The sequence below is a fragment of the Ictidomys tridecemlineatus genome, chromosome 6 (genome assembly GCF_052094955.1).
Source record: "Ictidomys tridecemlineatus isolate mIctTri1 chromosome 6, mIctTri1.hap1, whole genome shotgun sequence".
Lineage (NCBI taxonomy): Eukaryota > Metazoa > Chordata > Mammalia > Rodentia > Sciuridae > Ictidomys > Ictidomys tridecemlineatus.
Window position 1 is genome coordinate 5,056,187 of NC_135482.1, and position 12,745 is coordinate 5,068,931.

Genomic DNA, 12,745 nt, shown 5'->3' on the forward strand with positions numbered 1-12,745 from the left:
CCCTATGCTATCTTCCTTCTTTTAGTAGGCACAGAGCTGTGTCTTCTGGGCCCCGGGGTGGCGGGGCACTACCGAGCTCAGGACCCGGTCTGCATACAGCTAAGGTCGGAGCCCCGAGGCCGTGCAAGAGGGCGGCGCGAGGGTGACAGCATCAGGCCTCTGGACAGAGCGCACAAGAGCCACCCATTGCACGGATGCGCAGGCTGAGGCACCCAGGGCCCCGAGGCTGGCACGATGCGGGGTGGGGAAATGGAGCTCCCAGCCATACAGGACTTTTAGAGCCGGGGTCTTCAGACATTCTCCCTCAAGGGACTTCCTTGGGACATGCCGGTGTGGAATGGGGAGAGACTGAGGTCCGAGTCCCTGGACCTTGGTACATGCCCTGGTCTGCCATCAGCCAGTGCGTTTGGCCGGTGCCTGGCTGCGCTCCCTGCGCCCAGCACTAGCCGATCGCTAAGTGCGGTCTCACTGAGTTGCTTAAGGCCTCACTTAGTTGCAGAGGCTGGTTTTGAACTGCCAACCTCCTGCCTCAGCCTTCCGGGCCGCTGGGACAGGTGTGCTCCACCACGCCTGGCTAGCCCTGGGCTTTTCTCTTGCCTGTTTTACCCACGTGGAAAGAGGCTCTGCGAGGACCTTGCTTGCTTGCTTGCTAAATGAAGAAGAAGCCAGCGTTCAAAAATCCGTGCCTTTAGGCTGGTACTTGTGGGAATTCGAGTTCTTTAAACCCGTGTGCAAGGTCAAAACTGCTTCAGGCTCCTTAGAAGCAGCGCAGGGCACACCTGCCCTGGAGCCTAGGGGCTTCCAATCTTCAAGCACCCAGCTGCCTGGCTGTCCGCACCCTGCCCTCTGCAGGAGCGGGGCCAGCTTGTCCTGCGCTGGGCCTCAGGGTTGGGGAGGGCATGGGCAGATAGCCCACGTGGAGGCTTTGAACTCAGGATCCTCCTGGCTCAGCCTCCTCAGCCGCTGGGATTACAGGTGTGCACCACCGTGTCCAGCCATTTCTCCACTCTGGATGCTCAGGCTGCATCTGCAGCCTTGAGAGAGCATCGTTTTCTACCGTGTGCTGCAATCCTCTCAGGAAGACTGGAGGAGAGGCTGGCTCTCTTTCAACAATCCTTTCTGTAAAACTTCTTAAAATGCTGATTAGGAGGGGCAGGGGACAAGGAATCAGTAGGCACCCAACAAATCTAGCCGTAATCACCCCATAATTGTTGTAATTCCTCCTATCCAAGAGAACCACCCTGTGGTGAGGTCATTTGTGTCCGGTCCTCTCCAGGTCTGCACAGACAAGTGGGCAATTTTTATCACACAACCTGTGATCTCCAAGACATAACTCTCCCTGCGTCTCTATTTGCAAGTAATAGTTATTCAGGTTGACTTTTCCACTGACCCCTCCTTCAGAGCCAAGGAAGTTATCTAAGACCAAATGGTTCCGGCATGACTTGTCTTGGTTGAGCCAAAGTATTGAGGGTCTTTACAGGTTCATTTGTTATAATCTCTAAAACAGCTTATAGTGTGACAATGGGATTCAGCATATAGACAGGGGTACAATATCCCCCAAACCCATCTTCTGCCTATGTGGCAGGCCCATGGTGTTGACCGTATGTCCTGGGGGCCAGTCATATCTTTCCAGTCAGTAGAGCCCTTTGGTTTCTCTGGGTGCCCTCTGTTTTATATGTTCTCCTTTAGAGAATGGGAGCAGGAAGAAATATGGTCAGATTGTTCCTAACACGGGCCCCAGAGGAAGCACAGAGCAGGTGTCTTTCCACAAGTCCAAGACAATCCTTCTGGGGCTCGCCATTGGATGTGGGCACTGCCTTTATCCCATGCCTGTTGGAGGTGAGAGAAATTAGACAAGGTTAGGTTTGGGCTCTGGGTGGTTTGGGGAGCCGCCTTTGGGTCTTCTGAGCTGTCATATTGTAGAACCTTTGGTGCGAGCACATCAGGTTCCCAGTAGTGGAGTTTGAGGTACTGTATTCCGTCAGTAGATTGAGGGAGCCTAATCTCATTGTGAGGCTCCAGCTGTTATGGGCTGATTTGAAAACCAGGTCAGACTTACCTCATTTTGTTCATACACCTCATCTTGTGTGAAATTGTGGCCCCCTTCCCCATGAGTCCATTGCATAGAAGCTGACACCTCCTCTCCCCACTTGCACCCTGACTGCAATGGCTTTGAACTACGGGGCTAATACATGTTTGTCTTCCTATGTCCTGAAGGGCAATTTCTGAGAATACGTACTTTTCCACTTTATGAAATATGTCTTGTGATTACAACTGCCCCTCCCACCCCCTTCTTTGTGGTGGTTCAGTCCTTATAAGCTGCTTTCTACCCCTAGTCAAGAGTTGAGAGGGGGCAGAACTGCTTGCTTCCTGCTTCCTCAGCTCTGGCCAGCACAAATCCTTTGTCTTTCCTTCAAAAAGAGTGGACTTTTCTCTGGGACCTTGGAAGAGCACCATGACACAACAGGTCTACTTCTCCAGCCTGCCAAGGCCATCGCGCTCCCATATTAGTTCCTCCACACACACAACAAGAAGTCTTTAAGGTTTGTGCACTAGTTTCTGCTAGAGCTAAAAACAAGCTTTTAGTTTTGACAGAGATGGGCAGCGGTGTATTTTCTGTCTCTGTATAAACCAAATGAAAGATCTGGTGAGAGGCAGTCTGAAGTGTGATTGTGACCCTCTGGAACTGTAGCAGAGTTCCAGGGTCAGTGCCTCGCCTGTGGGGTATGCCAATTATTCCAATTAGGCTCACTTGTAATGTGAATGGTGAAATTAACTGGGTTCTAGGCTGTAGTTTGGCAGCTATTTTGAAGGACAGCTATTTTGTCTCCTTCATTCCAGGAGTCCAGGACTCACATCCAGAGTAGGTACAACAGAATTCTTCATCTGCATCGCACCCTCTCCAGGAAGACAGGACACAGGTAGCTCACACATATATTTACTTTGGAGCCTGAATTCTTGTTCCTAGTGTTATGGTTTGGATGTGAGGCGTTCCCCAAAAGCTCAGGAGACAATACAAGAAAGTTTACAGGAGAAATGATTGGGTCATAGCCTTAAGCTAATCAGTGGGTTGATTCCTGATCCGATTCATTGAGTGGTTACTGGAGGCCCGTGGGGTGTGGCTGGAGGAGAGGGTTCACTGGTGGCCAGGCTAGGAGGTATACAATTCTATCTGGCAAGTGGAGATCTCTCTGCTTTCTGGTCACCACGTAGGCTGCTTCCCTCTGCCACTCTCCACTTGACGTTCAGCCTCACCTGGGGCCCACCTTCTAAGGACCAAGACCTTTGAAACTGTGAGCCTTCAAATAACCTTTTCTCCTCCACCATTGGGCTGATCAGGTTCTTTAGTCACAGCATCGAAATTGCTATTACACCCAGTATAGGATTCTACATGGTATCGTGGAAGGCCATGAATGATTCACAGCTTTACAGTCATCAAAAAGAGTTGACACCGGTAATTTCAGATTGGTGATTTGGGTCCAAGTAATTATGATGGACAGACAAGGCTAGACACCCGAGGAATTTTCAGGAAGCAGGTTTAATTAGCCACAGCCATCCAGAGGGGCTATTGCCAGATTTCTAAACTCTGGGTCTGGAAATTGAGATTTATGCTCAGTGGGTGGTTATAACAATTATTTTTTGTTCCATATTCTTAGGTTGGACAAATTTGCATAGCAAATTCTCTCTCTTGAGACACTCTATTACCCCATTTGTCTGCAAACCTGGCATTACAAACCACAATGAGCTCTCTGCAAAAAACCCTGTTGACATTCTTTGCAAAAGTCTTGCCAATGGGGGCTGGGATGTGGCTCAAGCGGTAGCGCGCTCGCCTGGCATGCGTGCGGCCCGGGTTCGATCCTCAGCAGCACCACATACCAACAAAGATGTTGTGTCCGCCGAGAACTAAGAAAAAATAAATAAATGTTAAAATTCTCTCTCTCTCTCTCTCTGTCCCCCTCTCTCACTTTAAAAAAAAAAAAAAATCTTGCCAACAAGGAGAGAAGCTTGTAGGTTAGGATTATAATAGGGGCCTTTTGGGGTGCTACATCAACCTCTAGGTCCTCTTTCATGATGCCTGACCTCTAACCACTACACAGTTGTTGAATGTCATGGATCAAAGCATATCTATTTGTCCCCAAGTTTACAATGGAATACATAGTTTTGTTGTGAGTGCAACTTTTTGGAATTTCTCTCAGGCAGGAGAAATGAGTGGACCTGACCTCCATGCTTGGATACATGGGTCACATGAGAGATGGTAATATGGGTCAACCGCTCAAAAAACACTCCAGTCTGGATTTAAAGCAAATTTGAGAGTCTTTATTATCTGGCCTGAGACTATTCTTCACATAGGTCCAAGTGACCCTATGGGAGAACAGCCTCAAACTGTCTGTGACCAGAGTATTTAAGTAAGAAAACCACATCCTATGGAATCTGCAAGTTGCAAGCAAGCAGGACGCAAGGACTGAGAAAGCAGTTAGCAGAGCAAAACCAGAAAACCATATCCTGTGTGCAAATACAGAAACACAAATTTTTTTAAAAACAGCAGATATGACAAGTACACAGGAGGATTATAAAAATGGAGTCACTATGATTATACCAATCTGTATTTGCTCATGGCTATATTGATTTAACCTTATTTATGCCTAGGTTAACCTATTAGCCTATATTTATCTATAACTATATTGGCCTACTGACTTATACTTATCCCCTTACTCTGCTCTACATCTTATTTCCTACAGCTTAAATCCTATGTCTTACAGTTACAGGGCTACCCTGCTACTACTTACGCTTATTCCTGATGAACCTATTATGTTCTAGGCTTCCTTCTGACTTATCACTAGGGCAGTTTAACATTCCTCAACACATAGTACTTATTTTTATCATCCTACTTATCTTACTTATTCTACTTACCAATATCTTATATCTATAATCTATATTGATTAGACTCAGACCATAACAGTGGAATCTGGCAGGACTATGGGGGGCCAGATTATTAACAGCAAGGAACAGCATTAGCACACACACTGAGAAAAGGCGGCAGGATGCAACAGCGAGGAGACATCTGCAGAGAATAAGGCAGTTTTTTTTGAGCAGGTGGTCGACTCCGCACGTTCAGCATGGCCAGAGCAGAGCAGTGTCAGGCGCAGCGGTCTCTCCGAATTAAGGACGGTCCTCCATTCCTCTCAGTCCTCAGCCACGCCAGTGGGTTTGGCTTTGACAGCACTGGGGTGGTTGATGTCACAGTGTGGGGCCATCTCCACACTGGTTTTAAGGGCTCCTTTTTCCAGTCTTCTCTAAACCTGGTCCCCAGGTTCGCAGGGGTGAGCACTCATGCCCAAGATATGGACTTTCTCTCTGTGACCCACTGATGAACCTGTGAGATGGAGGGCCCCAGTCCTCGTAGCTGCTTAGGTAAACCTAAGTCTCCTTTAAGCTGACCATCAGGGTGGACACCCAGACGGGATTTCAAATGGTAAAAATCCTACGCCTGCCTGGGGCCACCATCTCACTTTTAAGAGGGTGACAGTCAGCGTGCCTCCCCTGGGCAGACAGGCTCCTGATGTGGTTGACCTCGTGTCTGAGGGTTCGGCTCACACGCTCCACTTTCCCTGAGCTCTGAGGGCGAAGGCAGAAGGCAGTTGCCACTGAAGTTTTACGGGCCTTGCCTCCTGCTGCACCGCCACAGCCACAGCCACTGGGGCCTGGTCTGAGCCCATGGTGAGAGGCGTCCCGCGGCTGGGAGTCATGTCTCTCAGGAGAGCTTTGGTCACTTCCCTTGTCTTGTCAGCGTGGGCTGGAAGGCTCCCGCGCATCCTGAGAAGGTGACACAAAAATGAGTCAGTATTTGTATCCTGCGCCCAAGGTGATGTCAGTGAGGTCCACTTCCACATCTTCAGACAGGGACAGTCCCCAGTGCTGTGTCCGCCAGTATACCAGGTCCTTGGCAAGCACCGTTTGTTTTGTAAGCAGGCCAGGCGACACTGGGAGACGGGAGCAGAGGGCAGGCGGACGAGCAGCAAGGCCCCCTGGCCTGGCCAGGTCTCAGGACAGCTCTGCCCGGCTGCTCGGCTCCTACGGCTGGCGGGCCAGTCTCTCAGCTGCCTGTTCTGGAACCTAAAGTCAGGAGAGTTGGGTAAGACGCCAACCTGTCTCCGCCTTGGTCTCCCCTTCCTTTTTTATCCATTCTTCTTCCTCAGGAGAGGACCTGGGCACAGGCAGCATCTCTGGGACTAGCAGGCATTTGGGTTGTCTGAGAGCTGCCTCTGGACAGCCTGATAGGCAGCACAGCAGCATGGCGGTTCCCTTTGGCCCCCTATGGTACCTCCATGGTAGCCTCTGAAGTGGACAACTGCTACCTCCTTTGGCTCTCAAACTGCTTCCAGAAGTTTTAAGATTTTGGCTTGGTTCTTGGTCCTTCTTCCTTCTGCAGTGAGCAGTCCTGTTTCCTTGTATGAGGCTGCGTGGACACATACAGCATCCAAGGCCTACCGTGGGCTGGTACAGAGGGTGGCTGGCTGGTCTTGGCTGAGTTCCAGTGGTCATAATTCTGCTCTGTGCTGACCACCCTCAGGGAGGCGCCTCTGCTTCCACCACCCCAGAGTGGGACACCACAGCACATCTGGCCGTACTCTGGCCATCTACCATGAAACTGCTTCATCGGCATACAGGGACCAGGGCTGGGTTTCGGAGTGGCTCGTCGGTCGCTTGCTGGGAAATATGTCACCCAGTATTTCTAAACAGTTGTGGGCTGGGGACCCACCTTCATCTGGCAGGAAGGTAACTGGGTTTAGAGCTTGTACAGCTTCCAGTTTTACCTGCGGACTTTCACAGAGGAACCCTCGATAGCGAGCCATGCGAGCAGGCGTGAGCCAGTGACGAGCTCCGCTGTTCATCAAGGTGATGAAGGAGTGCGGGACCTTAACCTCCAGGCCTTGTCCCAGTGTTAGCTTCTTAGCCTCCTCCACCAGCAAGGCAGTGGCATCCAGAGCTCTGAGGTAGGGTGGCCACTTGGCTGCAACAGAGCCAATGTTTTTAGACAGATATGCCACTGGCCTCTGCAGAGGTCCAAATTCTTGGGTCAGGACCCCCAAGGCCGTTCCATTCTTCTCATGAACAAAGAGGTTGAAACCCCTGGTTACATCGGGAAGCCCTAGGGCTGGGGCCTCAGAGATTTTGTCCTTGATTGTTTGAAAGGCCACTTTCTGGCTTGTTCCCCACTTAAGGGGAGCCTTCTTTTGTCCTTTTAGACTCTCACACAGGGGTCTGGCCAGGCCTGAGAATCCAGGAATCCACCTTCTGCAGAACTCTACCTTTCCTAGGAATTCTTGGACTTCCCGACGAGTGGCGGGGGTGGGGATGGCGCAAATTTCCTGTTTCCTTTCAATCCCCAGCATTTGCTGTCCCTGCGTGATATCGATGCCTAGGTACCTCACCTGCCTCTGGCAGATCTGTGCCTTTTTCTTTGATACTCGATATCCAGCCTCTGTTAGTAGGGAAAGGAGGGCCTTTGTTCCTTCTAGGCATTGGGCCTGCGTTGAGCTGGCCAGCAGAAGGTCATCCACATACTGTAACAAGACACAGTTTAGTTCCTGTGCAGGGAATTCAGCCAAGTCATCAGCTAAGGCTCTGCTTAAGAGTGTAAGGGTGTTCTTGAACCCCTGGGGGAGTCTCGTCCAAGTGAGCTGTTCCTTAGTTCCTGTGTGTGGGTTTTCCCACTGGAAGGCAAACAGTGGCTGACTGACAGGTGCGACCCGGAGGCAAAAGGCAGCGTCCTTTAAGTCCAGGTAAGTAAACCACGCGGCAGTAGAGGGGATCCGGCTAAGCAAGGCGAACTTATCTGGCACTGCCGAGGGTAATGGAACTACTACCTTATTTATGGCTTTTAGGACTAGAACTGGCCGGTACTCCTGGGTCCCTGGTTTCTTTACAAGCTTCAATGGAGCATTCCAGGGAGACTGACATTTAACCAGAATTCCATGTTGACGCCATCTGTCCACATGAGTCTGGATTCCTAGCAGGGCCTCCGGGGGAATGCAGTACGGTGGTAACTTCACAGGCCTAGCTCCTGGTTTTAGCTCAATCACAATGGGAGCGTGGTTTTTGGCTAGGCCTGGGGGGTTCCCCTCGGCCCACACTAGTGGATATTTGGCCTCTAATTCAGTAAGAGTGATGCTCTCTTCGGCAGGGGTCATAGTCAAAGAGGAGGGCCGTCCTGCTGATTGTAGCTGGGATGACCCATCAGCAGAGAAGGAGATTTGGTTCCCCGTCAAGGGAGCAGGGCACTCAGGTGGATCAGGAAATTCATGTGCTCCTAACTGGCGCTGTTGGGGGCCATGGAAGGGCCTATGGGTCTGAGTGCCTGTGGCCCTGATGTCAGTGATTTCCTTTCCAGAGAAAGGGGCTAGTTGTTGAGTGACCACTAAATGTTCAGTGCTACCATCTACCATAAAGTCCTTTAGTTGGCCCCCTACTCGGATTCTGACCGGAGGCTCCAACTGGAGAGAGCCGGGTTCTCCCTGGTGGGGCCCTGCCCCAGCTGGGCTGGTCAGGTTTGTGCCGGGTGGCTGCGGTTGATGGTGCCCTGGTGGGCCTGCAGCTTTGGCTCTCTTCTTGAGGAGGTGGGGACATTCACTTTTCCAGTGTCCCCTTTCCTTGCAATATGCACACTGATCTCGCCGGAGGGGCTTCCTCTTTCCTGGTGGGGGACCCCTTGGCATTCGGGGCGGTCCCACTTGGCGTGTAGACTTTGTCAGGACATCAGCTAGGAGCTGAGCTTCTCATTTCATCCTTTTCTCTGCATCTTGGCGAGCTACCTGGTTGCGACTGCGAAGTTCCTGGTTCTCCGGGGAGTCACGGTCAAGGCAGGTGTCCACCTGAAAGGCTTCACATGGCCTCTCAGAAAAGCCAGCCGGGCTCTCACCTGGTCCTTGCAGCACCCCTGTGGTCTTGGCCATATCAGTGGGTTTCTTAGCTCCAGCTTTTACTCCTTGTAGGAGTGCCTGCCGATACCTCTCCAACTGGCTCCGTCCCCACTCTGTGTTGGGGTCCCAAGAGGGTTCTTTCTCCGGGAAGGCCCCCCGCGCCCAGTTTTCCACATCTAGCTGACCCTCTGGGGCAACAGTTTGGAGCCACTTCTGAGCCTCGGTTTCGATCCCTCGCCGTTCCTCCGTGTTGAACAGGGTGAGGAGGAGTTGCTGACAGTGCTCCCAGGTGGGATGGGAGCTGTGGAGAATAGACTCCAAGAGATGGATCAGCGCTTGGGGCTTTTCAGAGTATGATGGGCTGTGAAGTTTCCAGTTGAGGAGATCAGTTGAGGAAAAAGGTTGGTAGTGACAAACAGGTCCCCCTCCATGGAAGGTCCCCTCGGCAGCAACGTGCTGTGGGTCTCTGCCCTCTGGCGAGAGCATCTGCAGCACCGGGGCTGCTGCTTCCTGTGCTGATTGGAGCTGCCTGCTCATGGGTTCAGGTGAACTGGGCAGTGGGGGCACAGTGGCCTCAGGATCTTGGGGAGGGGGTGAGACAAGGGGCGGTGGGCTGTCTGGCAAATGTGGGCCTCCTGCCCCCAATGGGGAAACAGTTAGCACAGAAGCTGGGGACATAGAGGGTGGATCCTCAGCTTCCCCTAGGGAAATAGGTGGCTCTTTCTCTTGGTGTGTGGTGTTTTCCCCTAATTGAGCTACTAGGATCCTGTATTGTTCCTCTACTGAGCCGCAGAGCTGAACCCAGGTTGGCCTCAGCCGGGCAATTTCCAACCATTGATCGATATATGGGAACTGATCTGGATGGCCAGGGTCTCCTGTTACTACTTTATGTACAGCTTGTACAATGGTCACATCTAATGTCCCATCTGAGGGCCACCCCACCCCAAAGGAGGGCCATTCTAGCGTGCAAAGAGTGCGCAGTTTCCCAGAGCTCAATTTTACTCCATAATCTCCAGAGAATCCCTTCTTAAAGTTCTTAACCATACATTCTAAGACGGTAGTGGGTTTGGAAGCCGAGCAGCCCATGGTGTGAGAGTTCCGCGGGAACACACTTCAGTGCCTGGTGCCTGCAAAGAGATCCAGGTGCCTCTCTGCACTGAAGGCAGCCAGTCAGTATAAGTCCCTGACCCCTGTCCCTCGGAGGGAGGGACTCCTGATCCCCCAGGGATTGGCAATGCCTTAAGCCTCACGGTCACCACGGAGCCCTCCAGGTGGGCTCATCTGGACTCTGGTCCAAAGACGGTGGCTGTCCCTGGCTACAGTCACTCCCACGCGCAATTCAGGACGGGCAGTCAGTAGCCGGCTCTACACTGAATGACCCTCGGGTCACTGGGAATTCATGAGCTTCCCCTTCCGCTGGATGGCGGGTCCTGACTCGGGCCACGCTCCCGGGAACTCACCGGCCTGGGGTCCCGTCCTGGAATCTGCTTTCCTTCTCCTGAGTCGGTTCGGAAGCGGTGAGAGCCGGGGCCAGCGCGGCTCCACTGGGAGTGCGGCTCCGGCGAGTGGCCCCGCGGGGCCTAGGGGTCACGGGCGGGCGGGCGGCGCTCTGCGGTCCCCACGGCGGGGTACCAGGCTCGGTACCAGGCTCGGTGTCGGTCTCCCGGCCGGCGCACCTCGAGGTGAAAACGTGTTACGGGAGACTGTGGCAGCGCGGAGACCGAGCGGAGCCGGGGGCGCGTCCGGCGGCAGGGTCGCCGCGAGTCCTCCCAGAGCCGGGCTCGCGCCCCGCGGGCTTCCGCGGCGAAGACTTTGGCGCTCGCAGCCTGACCCCGCCCTCGGGGAGGGGCGGGACTGGGGGGCGGGACTCCGCGGGCTGCGGCTCGGGACCGACCGAGGAAAAGCCACGTGGAGGAGCGGGTCGCCGCTTCGTTCCCATTTGCAAAAGGGTCCCGCCAGGCCGAGGGAGGGAAGTCTGGTAAACTCGCGCATCAGGTAACCAGCAGGGGCCCTCGGCCAGGGACCTTCGGGTGGCCTCGGATCCCCACCCCCGGCACAGGTGTCCTGCGGGTGGAGGAAGGCGAGGGGCTGGGCGCGGAGACCCCCAGCGCTGGCTCCCTGGCCGCACCTGCCAGGGCCTCGCGGGAGGGTCCGCAGGGGCTCCCCCGCTTGGGTCCCCTGCCGCTCTTTCCTCCCACCACTGGAGAGAGGTCAGCGACGCTGCTTGAGCCTCGGTGTTCTCATCTGCGAAATGGTCCTGCAGGGCCATTGGCGGAGGAGGAGAGAAGTTGAGTAAACTCGGGCGAGGATGGCGATGGCAGGGTGCAGCCGGGAATCTGCTGCTGTCTGTCGGGGACCTGATAGGCGAACCGCCCTGCCCGTCCGCGAGTGCGCTCCCTGCGCCCAGCACCGGCCGCGCCCGCGAGCTCCTGTGCAGGGATCCGCGGCCCCATCCGCGTGTGGGGCCCAACGAGCCAGCTCCGACCTCTCCAGACTCCATCAGGGGCTGGGGCTGGGGCTGGGGCTGGGGCTCAGGTAGAGCGCTTGCCTAGCACGTGTGAGGCACTGGGTTCGGTTCGCAGTATAAATAACTATAAATAAAAGTCCGTTGATAACTAGAAATAAATAAATAGGAGCGCATCACCCTGGGCTTTTTGTTTGTTTGGTAGGAAGGATGGAACCCGAGGCACTAACCCTCTGAGCCACACCTCAGCCCTTTTTAATCTTATTTAGACACAGGGTCTTGCTGAGCTCCTTAGGACCTCACTAAGTTTCTGAGGCTGGTTATGAACTGCCATCCTCCTGCTGTTGAACCACGACTGAAAGAAAAGACCACCAACTCCAATTTTAAACCAAATTAAAGCAAGCTTATACTACAAAGAGAGCCGGCCAGCGACTGCTAGAGAACAGCCCAGCTCTCGGGGAAGAAAAGGTTCTTTGACAGGAGAATTAGAAGTAAACATGTTTTGGTGAAGAAGGGTGCATAAGTTAGAAATATGTGTGAGTTAGATAAGGACATAAGGTAAACATGTTTTGACCGTATTTTAGCACAGACAAGTGTGGTAGTTTAGGATAAGCGTGTTGTGATGCAGTGTAAACATAACCTGTGAGGATAGGATAAGAGATAGAAGCCAGACGTAAACATGTTTTGGTTTGAAGTGTTGTAAACAACTATAGTATTTCAGGGCCAGGAAGGCTGAGCTCTTTGGTCAGTTCAGATCCACGATGTCCCTGGGTCAACGTCGAGTGAACTGAGCCCCACCAGCCTCTGTTCCTGTGCCTCATGTGATGTGGTGAACCTGGTGTGAATAAACTGAGCATTGGAAAAGGCATATGGTGTGCAGCGGCTTCTTTCTCCAGGACACGGATTGCCGGCTGGGAGCGGTTACCTGGAGCAGAGGCGATCCTGACTCCAGGACCACCTGGGGACGATCACGGGACCTCGCTGCAGTCCTGCTCGTGTCAGTTACAAAGGGGGGTGTCTGGGAACTTACTGCTAACAGGGTTCTGGCAAACGTAATCAAGGGCAGTTAGAGGCTGATGATCCACATGGCTTGATATTTCAAGGTAGGGAGTAAATTCAGACCCCAACATCAGAATTTATGAGGCACCGCTGAGGTTTCAGAGAGGGTTGTTATCTGTGAAAGTCCTAAGCAACCTCATTCTATTGGAACCTCATTTTCCTCTGCAACTTAACCCCTGACCTACTGCAGTCCTAAAGTCAGGAAATACCACAGAAAGCTCGGTGAAAACCATTCTGGAAAAGCCGCAGAAGGTGATCGCCTAAGACAGGCCAAGATACCGAAATATCTGAAATTCCAGAA

The 12,745-nt window shown here is 53.0% G+C and overlaps 1 long non-coding RNA gene across 2 annotated transcripts; it reads right to left on the minus strand.

Moving 5' to 3' along the window:
• Nucleotides 1–3,519: 3,519 nt before the first annotated feature.
• LOC144378478 (uncharacterized) lies at nt 3,520–12,245 on the minus strand. Of its 2 annotated transcripts, none has more exons than XR_013440181.1 (2): nt 10,382–12,245; nt 3,520–3,903 (listed from the first exon to the last, which is right to left on the minus strand). It is a non-coding gene; the product is annotated as an uncharacterized LOC144378478 (long non-coding RNA). The 2 variants fall into 2 exon arrangements; XR_013440182.1 differs by having other exon boundaries at nt 3,520–5,814.
• Between the last annotated feature and the right edge of the window lie 500 nt (nt 12,246–12,745).